At 45.3% G+C, this 8,431-nt stretch overlaps 1 long non-coding RNA gene across 1 annotated transcript; it reads left to right on the top strand.

Annotated features, from left to right (window-relative positions):
• Positions 1-1,801: 1,801 nt before the first annotated feature.
• On the top strand, positions 1,802-4,044 carry LOC119041033 (uncharacterized). The gene is made up of 5 exons (XR_005080968.2): positions 1,802-1,842; positions 2,252-2,405; positions 2,884-3,041; positions 3,203-3,284; positions 3,466-4,044. It is a non-coding gene; the product is annotated as an uncharacterized LOC119041033 (long non-coding RNA).
• Positions 4,045-8,431: the final 4,387 nt, after the last annotated feature.

Raw genomic sequence — 8,431 nt, 5'->3', positions numbered from 1 at the left:
GAAAAGTAGGGTTTATGCAACCACCGGGGAGTAGCAGACCCAGAAAGCCACCATACGGCATTAAGCACATGATTCTGAAGAGCTTACCTGGGACAACAAGACACCTGAATCTCTAAGATGATCCCACTAACTATTCCAGCCTGTGAACAGTTCTCAAAGAGGCCACCTGAAAATCGTTTGAAACTCGCACTTCTCTGTGCACCTGCTTATGTCTTCCCCCTTCCCCACTTAAGTGCTTCTCATTGCATGACCTCTCCCAGAACCATAAAGAGATGAGATTCTGGGGAATGCGGCTCCTGGTGTCGCTTCTGTGGAGCGGGAGGACATCAGAAGGGGAAGTCAGTGATTTCAGTTGACAACCCATAGTGCAGCGCACTTGCCCTATGACCGCCAAAAACAGTCATGCTAATGATTCGGATGATATGGAACTCAACAGATATTTTGCTTTGTTCACTGGACACCATGCTCATCTTCCTTTGAAAGTCACAAAAACAAGATGGTGATGCACATTCAACGTGGTCCGTACAATGAGTGTTATGACTGAAGCCAAGCTGTTTGTGTGCTTCTTTATGATTGTTAAGTGGGTAGGTGAGTCACATCCGTGTGTCCTACACATAACCTGCTAAAACCAACAGGCCTCTGCAGACCTGGAAAAAAACAAGGCAGTCTTCCACCCTTAGATTTCATGCCTGGCCAAGGTGCTGTAAGTCAAAATGATGTAAGCTGAGTCAGACTTTCCAGTAGAAACTATGCCACGTGCATGACCAACAGCCGAATGACCAGCTTTTTATAGAAAATGACCACAAATGCCACAACTACTTAAATTCAAATTACGTTTCTGTACATGGTCAGAACAAAGCTTTACACAATGTATACCTACTAAGCAGGGCAGTATAGAAGCCAATCATTGTCAATTTAATAACCAATTAAACTGTTAATATCTTTTAATGATTTTTGCTATGAATGAAAAGTGAAATTGCATTTTACTAGAAAATCTTTGGGTATATTCTGATAAGAATCTTTAAATAGAACTTTGAGGAAACTTAGAAATTTGAGATGATTTTTGAGAAATAATGCCAGGGATGTATGCTTCTGTTACCAAGTTGTCAGTGCAAATCTGCTTCTAGCCAGCAAAGACACAAAGCAACAAACAATTGGTCACTTAGCATTTGGGTTCTGTGTGTTGCTTTCTCAACCAGTGCTCCTTGAACCCTAGCTACTACCTTCTCCCTATCTTATGCTAGCATACTTTAAAAAAATTTTTTTTAAATGCACAACCTAACCTCTGCACTGAAATTTCCATTTTATCGCCTATTACATTGTTTTGAAGGGTCAAGAATGCTCTGTTCCTGGCCTGAAACTGCAGCCAGACTCACTAACAGGCATCATTAGGCTGGTCCTGAGTTCGGAATGCCCCTTTTGCAGCAATAGTTGAATTGAATCCTGTAATGGAGAAATGTACTTTGCATTACCAAAAAAAAAGACTCTAAAAGAGGGAATAGTTAGAATACTTGTGAGATAAGGACTCCTTCTTTTCTCCATAAGCATAGAGGACATAGAGATCCCAGTTCATCATATTCCTCAGAAGTGGCTGCCTGGGTCTAAACATCTCTGCAGTTCCTCTTTGTGAATGGTGTTTGGAATCAGAGTAACCATTACTCTGATCAAACGTGACCAACCTCGTTCATGTTATGTTCACTAGACTCTCTTCCCTTGTCTGCAGCCTTTCTTTTCTTCCTCCTTCTAGCTCCTCCCCTCCACTTCCTCTGCCGAGGTCCAGTTTTCCCGTCTACTCTGCTGCCCTTGAGCCGGAGCCAAATAGGAGGGTGTGTAAGTGCTGGGGTGAGTACCAGGTGCAAGGGTTGGGGAGCCAGGCCAAGGTCCCCGGGGGCAGGGGAGGGGGGTGAGGTTTGAGAACATCAGGCGGGCGGACCCAGGCTGTGGAGTGACAGCACCACACTGACAGACATGACAGTGGTGCTCCTGAAGTCCCTAACTAGGCAAGTTTTGCAGAGTGTCTGGTAACTTCAGGGTTCTTGTTTGTGAAGTGAGTGGGCTGGGGCAGCTAACTCCTCTTCCTCCTCTAACACTCTGTGTCTCTGTGAGGTGCATTGTCAGCTCACTGAAACAACACAGCAGGTGTAATTTGCTCAGCCACTAAAATGTAAATATGTGCCAGAGGCCAATGCACATTTATCTAGAGAGAGTAAATTTAGCACAGCCATTTGAATTCTTACACACTATGCAAAAGGTGAAGGTACTGGAACAGACTGGACACATTCTGAGGAGGTCTCACGGAGGAAGTTTCCTGAGACATCTGAATAACAAGGGAGAGTCACTTTAGCAGCTTCCCAGTTCAAGCCACCACGTACTTGAAGGCTCTGGAAAACGCTGGACCTCATTAGGTGAGCTCACCCACTCTGCCTGCAGCTACCTCCCGGCTCCACCTCTTCCCCTCCGAAGTTGCCTCCCAGTCAACCCCGGTGACCTCCTGGAGTTCCTCCCGGGACTGGGTGGCTTTTTCTGTGGAGAGCACTGCCCCATGTCTAAACCCAAAGCCCTCACCCCATCCAGAGTCCACCAAAAGCCCCTGTCCTGACATACTTCAAAGTTCTTGAAGACTGTGCAGGATTTCTGTCCCCATTTGAGTCTGTGCTGTTTCATTTAGATGATGAACTCCTACAGGGAAGGTGCCGCCTTTTTTAAAAATTTTCATTTGGCTTGGCTCTGAATTTATGCACTTAAACAGATTCTCTTTGGATTAACTGTTAAAGAAAAAAATGGCCTTGGGCTTAATAAAGATTCATCCCAGCTCATATCATTGTTCAAAGGTATGGCTGGCTTGTGTGGGTCTCCCTCCCTAGACCTGGCTGTGCTCTCCAGAGTCTTCAGGAAGCAACAGGCCAGATTACCTTTCCTGTCAGAGACTCAGATCTCTCACCAATACCTGTGGGAAGAAAGAGGACAATGTAGGTGTCCCTGCTTTGCATCTAGAGAACATGAAGTCAGAGAGACACAGAAGAACTTACTCTGGAATTACAGTAAGTGATGGGAGCAATGAAAATAATCTGAGTAATAGGCCCCATTGCCCAGTCTGCTGAGGGTGGTTGGGCGGATAGCTGGAGAGAGCCGACAGAAAGGGACCTCAGTCATCTAGGCCAACCTCTTCATTTCTTTAAAGATTTTATTTATTTACTTTTAGAAGGGAAAAAAGAGAGGAAGAGAAACATCTATGTGTGGCTGCCTCTCACGCACCCCCTACTGGAACCTGGCCTGCAACCCAGGTATGTGCCCTGACTGGGAATTGAACCAGTGACCCCTTGCTTCACAGGCCGGCACTCAATCCACTGAACCACACCAGCCAGGGCCCAACCTCTTTATTTTCTAGGAAATTGATATCTGGAGAGAGAGCAGTAACTTACTCTCTTATGCTGTTGACAGTCTCCCTGCCCCTCTGTGCTTCAGTTGCAGATATAGTCCAGTCACATCTAAAATGGCACACCTCCCAGGCTCCCGAAGACCTAGGAACACCGGCAGGCCAATACCACCTACTCCACCCTCGTCTGCTCAGCCTCATACCCAAAGCCCCAACAGATTAAGTCAGCAAATCGGTAAATCTCAGCTAGATAAGTAAATATGTATTTAAAATTTCCAAGCCTATGAGATCACAAAATAATATAGAAGCAAGAAACTAAGCAAAGCAAATGCTATAAAATACAACAGGAATAAATGACTGTAAGAAAAAAATAACCTTCCAGCAAGAAGGGGCTGGAAAGGGTATTCCAAGTCATGAAATCCAAAGACCTACAACCAAGATTGCTCTATCCAGCAAAGCTTTCATTTAGAATGGAAGGACAGATAAAGTGCTTCTCAGATAAGATCAAATTCAAGGAGTTCATCATCACCAAACCCTTATTATATGAAATCCTAAAGGGACTTATCTAAGAAAAAGAAGATAAAAAATATGAACAGTGAAAGGACAGCAAACTCACAGTTATTAACAACCACACCTAAAACAAAAGCAAACTAAGAGGACAGCTAGATCAGGAGTGGAACCATAGAAATGAAGATCACATGGAGGGTTAGCAACAGGGGAGTGGGAGGAGGAGAAGGGGGGAGAAGGTACAGAAAATAAGTAGCATAGACGGTAGGTAGAAAATAGAGGGGAGGGCAAGAATAGTATGGGAAATATAGAATCTAAAGAACTTGAGACACATGGTCATAAACTAAAGGGGGGAATGGCGGAGGAGGGAGTGTGCAGGGTGGAGGGGAATGAAGAGGGGAAATAGAACAACTGTAATGGCATAATCAATAAAATAGAAATTAAAAAAAATAATAATAAATCCCCAATTTTATTCTCCTACAACCCAAAGGTATATCTCATTCACATAAACAGGTATTTTTTTCGATTAATGGTACTTTTATGTTTGTTTCCTCTCTGATGATCATTTCCAATTAGATGAGTAGATGGGTCATGAAAACCCAGCTTTAAGACAAACTCCCTGGCTTCCACTTCCATAGAAAGTTTGGAATCACCATTGTAAGGGACGTGTGGGGGCACACTCCAGCATTCCAGGGAAGTGGGCTTGTACTCAGTGGGCAGACCACCGGTCGAGGGTTTGTAGAAACTCTGACGTGTGTGTCATCAGGGTCTGGCCCTGAAAATCGGAGTTGTCCCTCTAAACAACATAACCCCTGGTACGGAAGGAAGGCCCCTGAGGCTGGGTGACCAAGGATAGGAGCTTCTGTGGAACTGCCCCGTTCAAGTCAAGCTTGCTGACTTGAGGAACATAGTGACCGATGGCTCTCCACCTGACCAACCTAATGGCCTCCGCACAGAGGAAGGTTCTCTGTCCTGCCTCTTGGAGGGACGTGTTGCACACTGGAAACTTACCCCAGGGTGCTTGGCAGATGGAGGAGCAGATCTGCTCACACTGTTTATGAGCACTTCGGAACCCCGATTTATGACATTGGATGTCTTCCTGGGTCGGAACAGTGCTTCGTAAATCAAGCCTTTCTTGGTTTGCCAGCCCTGTGAGTGTTTGCTGAGTCCTCAAGTCAAGGGCAAGTTGAAACAGTGTGGAGACTTTGGCAAAGGGCTCGTCCCCCCACCACCCCCCCAGCTTCCCATTTTAATGAAACCATTCTAGGGTGAGGTTGGCCCTAGGAATTATTTCTCTGACTCATACTCCCCTTGCTCTTTTCACACACTCAGAATGCTGCGGCTCTGAGCACCTCATAGCCCTGGGCAGAGGGAGGCCAGGGTTGGGGCAAAGCCCTGCTGGGGCCCACTCCCAAGACTGAGAGACAAACAGGGAGGTGTCTTTCCCATCACCCCAAGCTATCTGGGGACACCGTTGCCACACACTCATGAGGAAGCCTCAAACTGGTTCTAGCTCTCAAAAGTGCAAATAGGCCTACTTCACATTCCCGTACAGAGCTGACAGAGAACTGAGTAAGGAAGGAGGGAGGGGGCCGGTTTGGCATCTGCCCTTCTGCCGGAAAAAGGAGTGACAGGGCCGTCCATCTTCCAAGACTTGGGCTAACACGAGCAACGCAGACCCTGGCCCAGAAAAGCAGCAGGACTGTTTAGGACACCTTGTCCCATGCTTTGTTTCTGATCATCAGATTCCTCAAACATTTACTCTGTTGGCGCTGATGGTGCAAAGATGATAAAGATGTGGTACCACCTTCAAGAAGCTCGCCATTTAGTAGGAGAGGCAGACACATAAGCAGCGTCAATATGAAGGCAAGTGCTGGGCCACAGTCAGGCGGGTAGGAGTGGTTTTCCTTCCCCAAGAACACAGGCAGTGGCACATACTTTCTCCAAACATGTGCACACACATGCTCACTCAGAACATAAGCTCTGTATTGGTGTATGTCCCTACTTATGACTGGAAGAGCAGGAATATTCTAGGTGGAGCCAGGGAAGCTCTAGCAGCCCCAAGAGCGGGAGAGTTTGCACAAAAGCCACCTTCGTTCCTCCATGTTCTGGAAGGTGCTCTTACTCCCCAAATGTCATTAGCTGCTGCTCACTCATTCTGAAACAAACCAGTGTACAAATCCCGTCACATGCACAGCATGCTGTCCTGTCCTGTCACACTCCCTGGAGAATGGGGACCACAGGTTGTCAGCTACTGGGCCTCAGGAGCCCCAAATTCTCTGCCCCTCCTTGACTGATTTTGAACAAGTCTCTGCCTTTCTATACCCTGAGAGCTCTTTAAATAAAGTGTAGAAGTGGGTTTCACTGGACAGTGACTTTAGAGTATTAAGATAACAATGACAGATGACGTCCATTCATTAATTTGTTCATGTGTTGTGTGTGCTTTCCACACTTACATTCAAATGTGTCTTATTGTAGTGTTGGTGCAAAAGTCACATATGTGCAGGAGACGAAGATGAGTACAACGTGCCTGCCCTCAGGAGTTTGCTAGGAGTATGGGAGACCTGAGTGAATCAATCAACATAAACCCAAGAAGGAAAGACATAAATGCTCTAATAAAAATGTATCAGTACAGCCCTGGCTGGTGTTGCTCAGTGGATTGAGTGCCGGCTGTGAACCAAAGGGTCGCTGGTTCAATTGCCAGTCAGGGCACATGCTTGGGTTGCAGGCCATGTCTGCAGTGGGAAGTGTGCAAGAGGCAACCACATATTGATGTTTCTCTCCCTCTCTTTCTCCCACCCTTCCCCTCTCTCTAAAAATAAATAAATAGAAAAAAATTTTTAAATATATCAGTAGAGCTGTGGTGCACTCCAGTTGCTTGGGTGTCATCTTGCAAAGCAAAGGGTCACTGGTTCAATTCCCAGTCAAGTCACATGCTTGGGTTGCAGGTTTGGTTCCCCCAAGTCAGGGCACAAGACTACTGATTGATGTTTCTCTCTCACATTGATGTTTCTCTCCTTCTCTTTCTTTTTCCCTTCCCCTCTCTCTAAAAATAAATAAGTAAAATATTTTTTAAATGTATCAGAATTTCTAGCAACAAGCCTGCCTACACTTACTTGAGCTTCCCCTCTTGCTTTATCTATGCTAATTAAACAAAAGAAGAAAAGAAAGAACTCCAACCCAGAAAGAGTGGAAAGTGGGAGCTTATATCGCAGTGGCCCAAGAGTTTTCTTAGGCTTGCATGTGGGCCCCAGGGGCACAGGCATGTCCATGGTTGTATTGGCAGGGGGCGTGGTCTTGAGCACAGGCATCAGTGTGGGACTGGGACCGAGTACCACTGGCTAAGCCCAGTGATTTGAAAGATTGCCCAGGCCCTGGAAAGGAAACTAGGAAAACTTCATCTGTCAACCTATGGAAGCAACAAGGCATCTTGACATCCCTTTGGGGCTTTGATGGAGTTAAAAGAATAAAGTTGTTGATGAGAATACAAAATCCCAGGCCAGTGTCACCTCAGTGTGCCTGGGGTCCAGACGTGTGCTGTCCATGCACACAGGAACCCTGAACCAAGACACCAACATGCCAGAAACACAAGTCCTAAACCACAGACATTCCTGCGGCTCCCGTCGAAGTGACTGAAAAGTCACTTTGCAGAGGCACTTAAGCCGTAGTAGATGGGATTTCCTCTGGGGGAAAACACTGCAGGGAATGTCAGCTCACAACCACAGTTTATAAAGCACGTGAGGAAACAAACCCCCGTGGGGTGAGGGAGTGTACAGGGATGTTAAGCAGATGCAAGGAACAGACATAGCACGTCAGTAACTGGAGCAAATTACACAATTTGAATGAGATTGTAACATATGAATGTTTAAACTGATTACACAGATAAATGAGGACATAAAAGTTACAAAGAGAGTGGAAGCTAGTGTGGAAATGTAAAAGCAAATTCAATGAAGAACTACATAATACTTTTACAAGTGAAAAAATATGAATTTCACTGGAAATGAAAAGCTCAGTGGACAGATGAAATAGCAGATCTGTCTGATACAGCCAGCCACCCAGGAAAGCAGGCAGCACCGTTTGGGAGGCTGGCTATTCACACAGTCTACATCTCAGCAATTCCATTTCTTGGAACAAAACCAAGTGAAGCCAAGAGACATGAATAATGGTGTTTGTAGTAATGCTGTACATAATAGCACAGACCTGGACACGGCCCAAATGCTCACTGACAGAATTGCGAATAAATAAACTGTGATATAGTCACACAATGACACAATGGAACATTATAGTGCAGTCAAAACAAATGAATCACAGCTACGTGCAGCGATAAGTGTGATCTTAGTATAATTATGAATGAAAAAGTAAGTCCCAGAAGACTATTTCAGCATAGAATCATTTTCATAAAGTTACTCAAATTTTTTAAGTAAAAAACAATTATATATTTTAAATGTTTTAATTTATTTATTTTTAGAGAGAGGGGAAGGGAAGGAGAAAGAGAGGGAGAGAAATGTCGATGTGTGGTTGCCTCTCATGCACCCCCTACTGGAGATC

Source organism: Artibeus jamaicensis, unplaced genomic scaffold, assembly GCF_021234435.1.
Source record: "Artibeus jamaicensis isolate MK-2021 breed Jamaican fruit bat unplaced genomic scaffold, CSHL_Jam_final scaffold_660, whole genome shotgun sequence".
In the NCBI taxonomy this organism is placed as follows: Eukaryota; Metazoa; Chordata; class Mammalia; order Chiroptera; family Phyllostomidae; genus Artibeus; species Artibeus jamaicensis.
The sequence above is the reverse complement of the archived record's forward strand: the minus strand, read 5'-3'. Positions and strand labels throughout refer to the sequence as shown.